The sequence below is a fragment of the Rutidosis leptorrhynchoides genome, chromosome 1 (assembly GCF_046630445.1).
Source record: "Rutidosis leptorrhynchoides isolate AG116_Rl617_1_P2 chromosome 1, CSIRO_AGI_Rlap_v1, whole genome shotgun sequence".
Taxonomy (NCBI): Eukaryota; Viridiplantae; Streptophyta; class Magnoliopsida; order Asterales; family Asteraceae; genus Rutidosis; species Rutidosis leptorrhynchoides.
The window spans coordinates 487,400,314-487,405,942 of record NC_092333.1 but is presented as its reverse complement, the minus strand read 5'-3'; the positions used below and the strand labels follow the sequence as shown (position 1 = coordinate 487,405,942).

General features: G+C 29.5%; 1 long non-coding RNA gene across 7 annotated transcripts; it reads right to left on the bottom strand.

The window, feature by feature from the left end:
• Positions 1–935: 935 nt before the first annotated feature.
• LOC139875337 (uncharacterized) lies at positions 936–4,601 on the bottom strand. 7 transcript variants are annotated; one of them, XR_011767920.1, is made up of 8 exons: positions 4,008–4,601; positions 3,816–3,885; positions 3,460–3,513; positions 3,264–3,334; positions 2,383–2,742; positions 2,123–2,196; positions 1,497–1,588; positions 936–1,309 (listed from the first exon to the last, which is right to left on the bottom strand). It is a non-coding gene; the product is annotated as an uncharacterized lncRNA (long non-coding RNA). The 7 variants fall into 7 exon arrangements; XR_011767915.1 differs by having other exon boundaries at positions 2,383–3,334; positions 4,008–4,102; positions 4,205–4,601; XR_011767918.1 differs by having other exon boundaries at positions 2,383–3,334; positions 4,008–4,091; positions 4,205–4,601.
• Positions 4,602–5,629: the final 1,028 nt, after the last annotated feature.

Sequence of the window (5,629 nt, the reverse complement as noted above, 5' to 3'; positions counted from 1 at the left end):
ATAGTGCTATTAATAAGTTTTTGCTATTAGTGTGTATGTAAATTAGTGGCTGATGATATTTGATACTCCGTATTTGATAGTATTTGATATTTGAATTATTATATGAAAATATATTTATATTTGAGATGTTTATATTTTTATTTTAGAACGGCCGATAAATAAAAAATAGCAAAGCGCTAGAAAAACATTACAAATAATTTAAAGAATTTCAGACATTCCAGTTCACCTTGGATTTCATGAACCTAGAAGATAACCAATCAAAAGAATACAAAACAATAGAATCAAAATTTGACTCTTCTTAAACTTTATTGAATTAATGACGATATCATTCCTTAACCTCCAAAGAGACCAGAGAGCAACAATGCAAATGAAATACAACACGAGCTTGAACTTGGGGTTTGGAGAGGCCGAAGCTAGCCAATTTTTGAGATCCAAGCCATCAGTCCACCTATGGAGGTTAAGACGGTCCAAGTAGCAATATAGCTTTCAAAAAAGTATAACTGTCGGGCAAAAAACACACAGTTTTTTTCCCTTTTTCTCTGTAGTTTGTATTAATCTTTTGTTACCTATTACATGTTCCATGAATATCCTGACACATGAACATGTAAGTAAGGATAGTTAATTAATACTCTAATTATTAATATTTAAATTAATATTAATATTTGATATTAATATTATTAATATTAATATTAATATTAATATTAATATTAATATTACTAGTTTATAACCCGCGAATTCGCGAGATTATACAACATAAATTATTTAAAAGAATGTTGATCGTACAATTAGTTATTTAAGGGGTCATAATAAGACGTACTTTAACTGGTCATAATAAGATCAAACACATGTTATCACTTTAATCTTACAACTCATGTAAAATGGAAATTCACAATGTTGCTACACTTATTAAAAACAATAAATGTTCATTGAGGTAATTACCCGTTTATGTTTTTACATCTATTACAAAAGACTTCACACATACAAAAAGCACTCATAGAATTAACTATGTTAAATGCAGCGGTAGAAGTGTTTTTCAATATACAAACACAATAAATGTTCCTAATTGAGGTAATTATCCGTTTATGCATATACATCTATTACAAATTTTAAACAAATACTTTGATTATTGATCAGAAAATGATTGAAGCCCTATTTTGAGATGTTGCTGGTTATATAGCAGATACATCCATTCAATTTGAGTTTTCCTTGTTACCCTTCGCCAAGAATTAACCCTTGATAAAGATAAGCGACTGCCTACACAATGTATAACCATATTTATCACTGAATGAGTTACGCGGAGTTCAAATATCTGTCAAAGCAAATAATGATACGTTAGAGAGCAAATGGAATGAATCATTTCTCTATGTGACCAACATGCTGATAATCGAACTCAATCGAATAAATGAGCTTTATTTATAGAATATGAACATTTAATAGAACTGCGATGCAGCCTTTCCTAAATTCAGTAAGTATGTACAAATATAAGAAGCAAATACCTTGGCTTGGACATATATCGTGACTTGACATAAAAATGGTGTTTCTCACCCCAACCATTAGCTAGTGGTAGGTTTGTAATTTTATCAAGGGCCTGCAAAAAGACTCAACAATAATGAATGCATATCAATCATGTATGCACTTACCACGTTTGTTAGACTCCAAGTTTAGTGTAGTCTCATGTATTAAGCACTATTAATAAGAATTACTCTTTCACCTCTCTTATTTCCATTAGATAACTCAACAAACTGTATCAGCTATGGATGAAGAATATTTAGAACATAAATGTAAGTATAATGCACTTGAAATGTTGCTAATATATCATTAATCACCAAATAAAATTAACATATAAATAAAAGCTTAGAGTACATTCAAATAAAATTTGATAGTCTAAATAGGAGGGGAGGACTTTAACTCAGTTGCGTTAAAATGGGAAGTTTGGGTTATACATTAAGTTGATAACAGATCAAATGGATAAATTTAGAACATTTATCTAAGCAGCAAATGGGTCGAACAGTTAAAAGTCCAGCAAACGATACTATAAGTGTTTACAACCTCCTAATTGTTTAAAAAAATAGATCAGTAGTTTAGAATAAATTCTGTAATCATGATAATTGAAGTGGATTACCCAAGTTTTGTACTTCGGCAGGCGTAGCACGGTGATTTCGTTAGGAAAATTGCCCATTTAATCGAGATTTGAGTCTGCAACATAAAATCAGAGAGAAAAATACATGTGAGATAAATTGAAGATTAAATAGAGACGCATTTGGAAATACTTGTGATTAAATCTAAACTGGGCAGACCCATTTCGACTTTTTTAGTATGTTACAAAATTGTTATATGTTGCTACCTATGGAAGATAAATGCATTATAAATGAACATACTAACCTCCATGTAGTCCGTGCGGTCAGCCACCTACTCACATAGCCATAACTTTTCGTATACTTGGTGTATCCGTTCCAAGTGAACTGTTACCTCTAAGCTTTTACCTCTAAGCTTCATATATAAAACCAACTATGTCCTATATTATGTTTGCAAAAGAAAACAAATAGCATCAATATTAGCTGCATGTGGCAATTTTGACCCACTGATTTATAGAAAGGGACGTTTTGATCATTGTATTATCCAAAATGGGTCAAATCAGAGAACCTGTAGATAATGTTTTGAACATTCCAACTTGTATTCCTTTAGCATTAATGCCCATTATCTGCTTTGCACACTCTAATATCACCTCTTTAACCGAGCTAACTTTATATTGTTGAATGAGAATAAAATTACTTATTTGATCCTCTAATTTTACACATATAGAGACAACATATAGAGACAACATCTTTTGCAAATTGTGTTTTCATTTCTTTGTTTTCCAAACTTGCAAGCTAAAATAGGTACACGTAGTATTACCTTCGAATGAAACATTCCAAGTTCTGTTTTTTCAAACTTGCAAGCTAAAATAGGTACACGTAGTATTACCTTTTAATGAAACCTTCCTAATTCAGTAAAACTTGACAATATCAATATTGTCAAACTGAGATAGTTGGAGAAAGAAGTCGTTATATAGGCATTTGCCTTGTTTTTGCATAAGCTGAACCAAAAACATCTAAATGATTACTACGCAACCTTACTGGCATATAACTAAAAGTCACAGCTAACTAAAACTCGCAAATGAGTCTGACTTACGAACGATATCCAGAAATATTGTTTTACAAAATCATTATAAATCATAAAATATTAACTAAAACAACAACTAAAAATTCAATAGGTTAACGTACCTTGTCAGCAGTTTGATGCCAATTCTGGTTTTTTTTCATTAACACCCAGCTTCATGCTCATTTCCGAGTACCTACGGATAATAATTGTCTTTTAAACTGAATTCTTAAATGATTTCTGAAACATAAGTCATGGACCATTAATCAGGTATTTGTTAAGAATGAAACAAAATTAATTGAATGAAATGAGCGTAGTTACTTAAGGTACTTTAGACGTGATTAATAGCTAAACACTTTCATTGAATTCCTTAACCTGTCCAAAACATAAGCCAAACCTTGAATTAGAACCTATGAGACCAAACATTGAATTAGAATCTGTGAAAGTAATTATGAACTTGTAAAAGCTCCAAAAATCACAATTGAATCCCCTTGACGCCTGAAAATAACTTTGAACATGAATCGGCAAATAAAACCTCATATTGAAAAATTTCTGCCTTCATCAGGTTATGTGTTAACAAAGAATCATGAACAATTACATTCAAAAAAGAAAAAACTGAGTGATGAAACCCAAATGAAAAAAAAAAAAAAAAAAAAAAAAAAAAAACGATCTTTAACTGGATGTAGTGAAATTCCACGGATGCATCTTGAGTAATTAGCTGGACCAGGAAAACTCAATTTAAGAAACCTGAATGACCAAAAAAACAACAACAATCTTTATAAACACAAATAATCATCAAATCAACAAAAGAAAGGGGAAGGCATTTCAATGTGATTTATCCAAAACCCTAAAACACTAAAGGATCTTACAATTTGGGCTTGTGATATTGTGGATATCAATGAAATCCGATAGGGCACCACATCAACTTTATAAATCGTCTTATCTGTGAATGACTTTAATCGAGCTTCCAAATAGAAAAAATGTTATAATTGCGGTTATGTTAAAATGAGCAAAGGAAAAGGAAGTGCCTTTCATTACAATTATATTCAAAAATTGCAGTATGTACTTGTTTGAGATGGAAGAGGTGAATAAGAACCCTAATTGCATCTGATATCATCTCGATACTTGAAATTCTTTTGCCGAACCCTAATTCTTTTTCGTGGGATGCTTTGATAGGATAACTTTGGCCGTGTTATTGGGATAATGGTTTCATGTTGAAGCCATGAAAGACGATTCATGTGGAAGCTTTTTGAATGGGTATCATCGTGAATCCCTAATGTTTGATCGGTTATTGAAATTGAATTGATTTGTGGTAGACACCTTCATCGTCGATACAATATTTTCGTTAATTCTTTTTCGATCAGTCGATTAGGCAAAGGAAACTGAAGAATTAGAAGGTATAATTGAAATCTAGGGTTTGGTTAGATTGATGTTTATGTGAATTTTAGTATTACGGAGCATCTATTTTTAAAAAAATTAAAAAATTTAGATGGTATCGATGTAAGGCTAAGATTAGTGGTTTAAATTTGAGATGATCTATTTTTAACTTTGTTATTATAATATATATATATATATAATATATATAAAGAGATTATTAATATTAATATTAATATACCCACTAATAGTCAAATAAACGATTGTCGTTTGATATAATGAAACATATTCTCTTTCTCTTTTTTTTCTTCTTTTTTTCATTTTTGGTCTCCTTTTATTTTATTACATCTTTTTACTTTTTTTCCTTTAATATTTTAAACTTAATACAAGTTTTGTCTCAATCATTGAAGATCGTATTGTATAATAAAATATATAGAGCAAAATCCGTAGCAACGCGTTGACTATCATCGCTAGTTTCCATTAATTAACTAGTAAAACAACTTTTTGTTAAACCGTAAATTTATTCTACTTTTTATTAATCTTGTTATGAAGATATGAAGATTTATGAAATACATTCAAAAGAATTATCAAATTATTAAATTTGAGAAAAACTACATTAGCGATCTTTAAAAGTAAGATTTAGGAACTCAATGCATAACATCTAAGATCACCAAATTATCCACATTAATAAAAGATTTGGGACACAATTAATACTATCATATAAACATTGCATATAATATCTTTATAATAGTTTTTTCTGTTCAAAATATTGTCTTTCAGTACAGTTAAATATACGTACAAATTAATAAAACTACTACATGTAATAATGATGCAATGTCGTTGGTCAATGTATTGTTTTACAGTGATGGATCATACTTATGGATCCTACCCATATTTCTTTTTCCTTTTACGTTGAACTTTAACTTTATCTTTTTTTATAAAAAAAAATTAAAAAGTATTTTATCTTTTTAATAGTATAAAACAATGTTATACGTGGTATATTATTTAATTTGTAGATTTAAATTTTTACTTTTATAATTACATATTCTTTCGAGTTTTTTTTAACAATAACCCTATTAAATATTGTTAACGTATATAGATGAACTAGTGACTTTTG